A 9,608-nucleotide genomic window follows, 5' to 3' on the forward strand; every position below is an offset into this window, starting at 1 on the left:
AATATAATATATATATAATTAATATAATTAATTATATATTATATTATATTTATATACATAGTTAACTTGTAATTTTTAGTCCGTTGCGTCGAGCGTTAAGAGTTGACTCTGGTCCCGGTTCTGGATTTTCGAACGTCCTTGCGTACAATTTTATATTTTGTACTTTGCGTTTTGAATCTTGTACTCTTGTAATTTCGAGACGTTTCTTATCAATAATTGGAACCTTTTTGATTGTCTTTTGTTCTTTTGAGCTTTTTGGTCGTTTGCGTCTTCAATTCGTCGAATCTGTCTTTTGTCTTCACCTTTTATTATTTAAACGAATATCACTTGTAAATAGAACAATTGCAACTAAAAGCTTGTCTTTCTTGAGGAATAATGCTATAAAATATATGTTCGTTTTTAGCATTATCAAATATTCCCACACTTGAGCGTTGCTTGTCCTCAAGCAATATCGTCTTGAAATACTAGAATCACTTCTTTATTCTTCACACTTTGTACATCAGTGATTTCTATACGGCGGTATAAACAATGGTAGTAACGATATGGTTTACAGTCCCACATGACTATAAAAATTTAGATCCATTAAGGAAATTGGATCTTTATGAAAATATTTGATCTTTTGAAATCTAGTTTTTACCCTCGATAAGTTTTCCGGAATAACCCTTTACCGGTGTTTGCAAAATATTTTTGTGGGTTTGGTGGGTTTCAGATTTGAAAATTTTAGCTCAAAACTTGCGGTTTTGTGTCACCCACTTGCTAACCTTGTATTTGGAAAGCAACACGTCCAGTTTACTTGTCCCGTATATTACCTTTCGGTAAACTACCGTCCGGTTGTAAAGGAAAGCGTTGAACAAGCAACTGTTAAGGCAATGTCCCGTGACATGCTTTTGATTATGGTCTATAACGTGTCGGACGCAATTACTATCCTTGGTAGGAGCAATAGTAAAGCTCACCCTTATAATTTGTCGGTTTGACACAAGGTCCTGTCTTCGACCATGCTATGCAACCACCGTTCTTACGGTTGACACCCGATTTAGTTCAGGTGACCTAATGAATTCCAGGTGAATTCCTAGGATTTTACGTTCAATGGTAATGAACGCATTGAAAATAGGGTTTTCAGAAAACAAATCGGTTTGTAATTTTTGATCAAAATATTTTCTCGTTCAAGCTCGAGTTTAGATATCATTGAATTCCATGAGTTTGAATTCTCAATCTTTAAGGTCAATCTCTAGGATTGAGTAATATCAGTCTTAAAAGCTGATTTTTAATCTTTAAGGAGATTATCCTTTCTGGGGATCTGATTCATTAGTCTTATCCAGCTAATTTGCATGGTGCCCCCCCATTGTACGAGATAAATCCTTCTCATGGTTAGGATAAATCTGACCACTTGGCGACCCTGTTTAATGCTGAGGTCCGTGGATTTCCTGCTGATTTTAGTGATGACTTTTCTAGATTTTTCGTCAACCTACAGCTGGTCTGGACGACAACTTCATGACCTAAATCAAGAAGCGCGTGTCTTTTTCGGAAGACTTTACTTCCTTTTAATGATGGAATTGATTCATCGTGTAGATCCATCTTTTCTTTTCTTTCATCGGGTAAAACAGTTTAGTTTAGTCCAAAGCAAAAGTATTTTCAGTTATTTGTTACAGATATATGTGACATATGTTTAAAATAACTTGGTAAATTTTCCCACACTTGGCTTTTATTTTTCTTTTTATCGTCCTCTATTCCATTTTAAATGAATTTTAACATTTTAGTTTGTTTCTCAATTTATGTCCTTTTCGAGGTAACAATAATTTCGGTGTTAAAACCTAGTTTTATCGTTCATAAATATGTATAAACATGATTTTGAATTCATTTAATTGAAAATTTTGAAAAATTTTACTAGAATTGGGTAGTCAGTATATAAGACTAGGGCTGTTCTTTTTTATCAGAGAGCACTAGATTCTAATACAACTACTGCTTTACTAGTATTTTTAATGGTAACCAAGTGTTTAATATAAAAATTTTAAAATCCGAAAGAATTTAATCCCTTCCCACACTTAAGATCTTGCAATGCCCTCATTTGCAAGAAATCAGTAACAATTTAAATTATTGAGGGTGATTTGTGTGAAAATGATTAAATTTTTACCAAAGTTTCCAAATATATTGGCGTTTGTTTGCTGAATGATAAATGGTGCACATCATTTGTTCATTCCGTCTTGTTGTTATTTCACATATATTTTGCATCTTGTCGTCAAAATTACTTGCTTTTGCTGAACTTAATGCCAGTCTTTGAAAATGCGTTGTTTTACCCTGTTGTGTACATAAGATAAACTGCAAACATATATACATATTTTTGAAGTTTGGTATATTACCCCACGTTCAAAAATTATTAAAATCTAAGAATAAAAGTTAGATAATTATAAAAATGATTACAATATTAACAAAAATATTAAATGTATCAATAATTACAAATTACAAAATAAAAAAAAATAATAAGTAAACTAAGGATGATATTGGTACCAATAGGGGTTCCAGGCATAACCATAAGTGCTATAGAATGCTTCGGCAGGGTCATACGTAGGATATGGTGGCTGCATCTCTATCGACCAAGGAGGGAAGACGGGTTTCGGTGTAGGAATATAGTTTCTACCTATATGTTGGCAATGCGCTATGATCTGGTTCTGATGAACTTGCCAATCTTCAAATGCTCTCTGTCTAGCATTTTCGTATTCCTGAGAAGCTATAAACCTATGCATTTCTTGCATCTCATTCCCCCCTCCTACATTACCTTGTTCCTGGTTTCTCTCCACCTGTGGATGTCTACCATGGTATCGTACTGCGGCGTTATTTCGCCGCTTCAAAACTTTCGCACCATGGTATACATTTAAACCTATAGTGTCGCGGGGTTCCGGCTCTTCTAGTAATAATCCCCCCCGACTTATATCCACACCGAGATATTCACCAATCAAAGTAATAAAAATACCACCTCCTATTATGCTATGTGGTCGCATCCCCCGAACCATAGCTGATAAATAATAACCCACACAATATGGTATACTTACAGCGCTCTGTGGGTCTCGAATACACATATGGTAAAACAAATCTTGTTCATTTACCTTTTCTTTGTTTTTACCCCTTTCTGTAATCGAATTAGCTAAAAACCTATGTATTACTCTTAATTCGGCTCTATCTATATCCAAATAAGAGTAGTTTCCCCCTTTGAAACGGTGATGGCTTGTCATTTGACTCCACACACCGTGTGTATCAAAATTCTCATCTATCCTTCTACCGTTTAGTATCAATCCTCTACAATCGGCAGACGCTAACTCCTCAGGCGTATATATACGTAAAGCCTGAGCCATGTCCAGTAAAGACATGTGGCGCATCGAACCGCCTAACAAAAATCTAATAAAAGAACGATCGGTTAAACTAGCTACCCGATCATTCAACTCTATACTACATAACAACTCTTCACACCATACTTTATATACAGGTCTGCGTATGGTGAATAAACATATCCAGTCATTAAAAGAAGAATTACCATACCTCTGTACAAGTAATTCCCTAATTGGCCCGGCCAATTCTACAGCTTCTAAGGGTCCCCATTCTATGACCCTCGGTACCTCAACAACCTTGGAGTGAAGAGTATGCAAACCCCGTTGATATTTTGGATAATCTATCCAAAGTCTGTCAAATCTCAGGTTCGGGTGCAACTCTTCCAAATGCATATCGGAAAAGGTCATGACTGGATGAGGTACATCCTGCTTGTAGTAGTTATCTACCTCCTGTTGTTCCAAATTCTCGGCAGGAGCATTGCGGGCTTGGGATGAAGATTCACCCCTTTCATTCTGCAAAACACATCAAACACAAATTTTGTGCATCCAAATATGCATTAGTGTCAGCAAAATCATCAATCAAAATAATTACAATGACATTATCAATTTATATCAAACTTAAGCTTATTTTCACATTTTTATCAAATCTACACTTTTTCAAATAAGCATATACGAAAATTTTCGCCAAGTTCATAAGCATTCAACTCAAATAACATGTCAAAATAATCATTACTAGCAAATAAACAAGTCTCAAATGGCATTATCTTTCAAAAATCAAGTTCATGAATTTTAGACTTGAAAAAGTCCACTTTAATTCTCAAAATCATGTTTAGGCTCAAAGTTTGGATCATTTAACTACCTAGACATGTTACACTACTCAATTTAGCAACAATTCATGACAAAAATCGGCCATAACCTGTTTATATCAAAAAGCCCCAAATTGCTCAAGAACACAAACCCTAGATTATTCAAAATTTGAAGTTTAAGGCTTCTAATCTTGTTAAACAGCATCAATCTAGGTTATACAAGCATAATACATAAACAATTTAAGTCTAATTACACTAAAAAGCATCAAAATCAAATTGGGGAAAAAATAGCTCAAGAACACTAAAATTCGAATTAAATGGTGTTTAGGTGTAGAAATTTACCGTTTTTCTTGAGAAATTCTTAGATAGCATCCTTCTTAACATGATTTTAGCAAAAAATTTGGTGATTAACGGTTAAAAATTGGGATTTTTGGGGGTGATTTTCGGGTTTTTTCGGGTTCTTTTTTCGCAGTATATTTCTGTTTTGTGTGTGGGTGAGTGAACTGATCGTTTGCAGCTCTTATTTTTTTCTGTAATCCGGTCTCTCCGCGAGTCGCGGGGATTTACCCTCCAAACTCCGCGACTCGCGGAGTTTGGTATTTTTTTTTTTTTTTTTTTTTTTAAAATCTTTAACTTATTAAAACAATTTAGTAATTAATTTTAAAATTTTGTTTCCCTTGTTATTTAGGACGAGGTCGTTTCGGATCGATGTCCTAGTCCGTCCTTCGACAAAATTTTAAAATTTGTCTTTTTGTAGCGATTGTTTTAAAAGCTAAGATTTTTGGGTTTTTTCAATGTTTTTGGCATACTTTAAATCAATAAGATTAAAAATAATGATAATAAAAGTTCTCGTCCCTCCCTCGGGTAAAGCAATTTCGGTTCAAAGACCTAGTCTTCAACTTACGACGAATTTTAAAAATCATATTCTTAACTTAATGAGATAAAGTAAATTTTTGTTTTTAAATTCACACAACTTAAATATAAAATTCAAATTTAAAAATTAAAAATTCACACCAAACTCAAAATTTAAAATGCATAAAATTAAAACTTAATATTTTAAAAATTAAAAATTCACACCAAACTTAATTTAAAAATTTATAAATTCATATCAAACTTATATTAATTTTTCAAATATTTACAATTTTAAATATATTGTTTTTACAAAGTTTACAATATTAATTTAAGATTTAAATATTAATTTTAAAAACATGGTAAAAATAAAATTAAAAATCTTTTTGTCTTTTTATCCCACTTTAATCAATCAAATATTATCAAAAATATGCGCCCCTCTTTTCGGTAAAGTAATTTCGGTTCCAAGACCTAATTTAACTCATGACGAATTTTTGAAATATTTTGGGTTGATTGATTAAAGATATTTATACCTTAAGAATAAACGTTAAATTTCGCAGTGATGTAATAAATTTTTGAATGATATCAATAATTTCGGTCGCCAAACCTAATTTTATTCAATACCAATTTAATACTTTTTAGCGAACAAATTAGCGTTTATTATCAAAAGGTTAAAAATAAAAATAAAAACTGTACAGACATACCTGTGAAATAGATTTCTTAGTTATATGATCTATTCCATTCATAAGATAGTCGGTTTAATTGATTTTCCATGGCTACATAGGCGTAACCTCGAGCATTCAGTGTCTTTTCTTCTAAACATATGAACGGTCCGTCTCTGCATAAAGTAACAAATTCGGTATTTGAATAGGTTTGATTATTTGAACATTTACCTCCATGTGACCATTTTCCGCATTTGTGACATCGTTCTAGGTGTCGTGCTCTTCTTTTCGCTGCGGATTTTGATTTTCCTTTACCAAATTGTAACTTATTATCTTCGCATCTGGATCCTTTTCTAACTCCGTCCATTCTTTCTCTGATTACTGATACTAATTCACTCGGTAGTATGTCATTATTTCTTTTAGTGATCAAAGCGTGTAGCATTAGACCATGGTTTAGTTCACAGGCAGTCTTCATTTCGTAAAAACCTAAAAAAATAAAAATTCAGAATGGGGGGAGAAGACTAGTTCTTTAGGGTCTGCTAGGGAAAGACCATACGTGTTCCATTTTCGAGAACTACACGAAAACAGACAATCTAACTCTAACAGAAATACATATTATCCTTTAAAGACTTGATTCTCCCCACACTTAGTTAGCTGTGGTGTCGAAATTGTGATTAACTTCGTTGTCGACTTCCATCGGACCATGTATGTAATGTTTAACTCTGTGACCATTAACTTTAAATTCTATCCCATTTGAATTTATTAATTCTATCGTTCCGTATGGGAAAACTCTTTTGACTATGAATGGTCCAGACCATCTTGATTTCAATTTTCCAGGAAATAGCTTGAATCGTGAATTGAAAAGAAGAACTCTGTCTCCTTTTTTAAATTCTTTTGAACTTCTGATTCTTTTATCATGCCATTTCTTCGTTCTTTCTTTATAGATTAATGAATTATCGTATGCTTCATGTCTTAATTCTTCTAATTCATTTAGTTGACTTAATCGTAGACGTCCGGCTTCATGTAAATCAAGATTACATGTCTTTAAAGCCCAAAATGCTTTGTGTTCAATTTCTACTGGAAGATGACATGCTTTTCCATAAACAAGTCTAAAAGGTGTGGTTCCAATTGGAGTTTTGTAGGCTGTTCTAAAAGCCCAGAGTGCATCCTCCAATTTAATGGACCATTCCTTCGGATTTGATCCTACGGTTTTCTCTAGAATACGTTTTAAAGCTCGGTTGGTATTTTCAACTTGTCCACTTGTTTGTGGATGATATGCGGTGGAGATTTTATGAGTTACTCCATATCTTTTAAGAACTTTCTCAAGTTGATTATTACAGAAATGAGTACCCCGATCACTTATTAAAGCTTTCGGTGTTCCAAACCTTGCAAAAAGACGTTTTAAAAAGTTGACTACAACTCGTGCATCGTTAGTTGGGAGAGCTTGTGCTTCCGCCCATTTAGATACATAATCAATGGCTACGAGTATATATAGATTATTATTAGATTTTGGAAATGGACCCATAAAGTCAATACCCCAAATGTCAAATACTTCACATACTTGGATGACATTTTGTGGCATTTCATCACGTTGACTTATTTTTCCGGCCCTTTGACATGCATCACAGGATTTGCAAAGAAGGTGTGCGTCTTTGTAAATTGTAGGCCAATAGAATCCAGTTTCATAAACTTTTCTTGCTGTTAGTTGAGGCCCATAATGCCCTCCTGTTGGTCCTGTGTGACAATGGTTTAAAATTTTACTAGCTTCATCTCCGAATACACATCGGCGTATTATTCCATCGGGACAACTTTTAAACAGATGTGGATCTTCCCAGAAATAGTGTTTTATATCACTGAAGAATTTCTTTCGTTTTTGGTACGATAATCCTTTTTCAAGGAATCCACAAACTAAGTAGTTTGCATAGTCTGCAAACCATGGGATTTCTTTATAATCTATCTTCAATAGATATTCATCAGGAAAGTTGTCTTGTATGGCTGATTCATTTAGAACTTCTAATTCGGAATTTTCAAGACGAGAAAGATGATCAGCGGCGAGATTTTCTGCTCCTCTTTTATCTCTGATTTCAATATCAAACTCTTGTAAGAGTAAGATCCAACGGATTAATCTTGGTTTAGCATCTTGTTTTGAAAATAGGTATCTAAGAGCAGAATGGTCGGTATAGACCACCGTTTTTGCTAGAACGAGATATGATCGAAATTTGTCAAAAGCAAAGACAATAGCAAGGAGTTCTTTTTCAGTAGTTGTATAGTTTGTTTGTGCTCCTTGTAATGTCTTACTAGCATAATATATAGGTTGAAATCGTTTTTCAATCCTTTGTCCTAAAACGGCTCCCATTGCAAAATCACTTGCATCGCACATTAGTTCAAATGGTAGATTCCAATTTGGTGTTATCATGATCGGTGCATTAGTGAGTTTTTCTTTAAGAATATTAAAAGATTTGATACACTCATCTGAAAAGATGAATGGAGCATCCTTTTCTAGGAGTTTATTCATAGGAGTGGCAATTTTAGAAAAATCTTTTATGAAACGTCGGTAAAAACCGGCATGCCCTAGAAAACTCCTAACTCCTCTAACATTGGTGGGATGTGGAAGTTTAGCAATTACATCTACTTTAGCTCTATCCACTTCAATTCCTTCTTTTGAAATTTTATGTCCAAGAACGATGCCTTCTTTAACCATGAAATGGCATTTCTCCCAATTAAGTACTAGATTTGATTTTTCGCATCTAATTAGCATTCGTTCCAGATTAACTATACATGATTTAAATGTATCACCGAAGACTGAAAAGTCATCCATGAATACTTCCATGCATTCTTCTATCATGTCATGAAAAATCGCCATCATACACCTTTGAAAGGTTGCAGGGGCGTTACAAAGTCCAAATGGCATGCGTTTGTAAGCAAAAGTACCATAAGGGCACGTGAATGTGGTTTTCTCTTGATCTTCGGGTGCTATTGGAATTTGAAAATATCCGGAAAATCCATCTAGAAAACAATAGTAACTATTTCCGGCTAATCTTTCCAACATTTGATCTATGAAAGGTAAGGGAAAGTGATCTTTTCTGGTGGCGTCATTTAATTTTCTATAATCAATACATACACGCCATCCTGTTACAGTCCTAGTAGGAATAAGCTCATTTTTCTCATTTGTAATGACAGTCATGCCACCCTTCTTAGGCACGCATTGAACTGGGCTTACCCATGGACTATCAGAAATTGGATATATCAAACCTGCATCTAGCAGCTTAATAATCTCTTTTTTAACTACATCTTGCATATTAGGATTTAGTCTTCGTTGGCGTTGCACATACGTTTTATGACCTTCTTCCATAAGGATTTTATGTGTGCAATACGAAGGACTTATTCCTTTAATATCATGAATCTTCCATGCAATGGCTGGTTTATGAGCTTTCAACACAGAAATGAGTTGTGATTTCTCATTTTTAGTAAGAGAAGACGATATTATTACAGGTAATTCAGATTCACCATGTAAATAAGCGTATTCCAAATGGTTTGGAAGTGGCTTTAACTCTAATTTCGGAGGTTCTTCTATCGATGATTTATATCGATATCTGTCTTCTTCTTTTAGCATTTGAATTTCTTCTGTTGTTGGTTCATATCCATTAGCTATAAGTGTAGCTAACATTTCAGCTTCATCAATTGGTTCATTACCTTCTCCTAAAGAACATTCTCCTGTTCCTTGTAATTCTAGAAATTCTTCTAATAATTCTGCATGTGCATCTATAGTTTGAATATAATAACATGTATCATCTGCAGATTGCGGTTGTTGCATTGCTCTATCAACTGAAAAGGTAACACTCTCATCCTCTATACTTAGGGTCAGTTTCTTACCGAACACGTCTATCATTGCTTTAGCCGTGTTTAAGAATGGTCTTCCTAATATGAGAGGAACTTGAGAATCTTCTTCCATGTCCAAAACAACAAAATCT

The sequence above is a fragment of the Rutidosis leptorrhynchoides genome, chromosome 1, assembly GCF_046630445.1.
Source record: "Rutidosis leptorrhynchoides isolate AG116_Rl617_1_P2 chromosome 1, CSIRO_AGI_Rlap_v1, whole genome shotgun sequence".
NCBI lineage: Eukaryota > Viridiplantae > Streptophyta > Magnoliopsida > Asterales > Asteraceae > Rutidosis > Rutidosis leptorrhynchoides.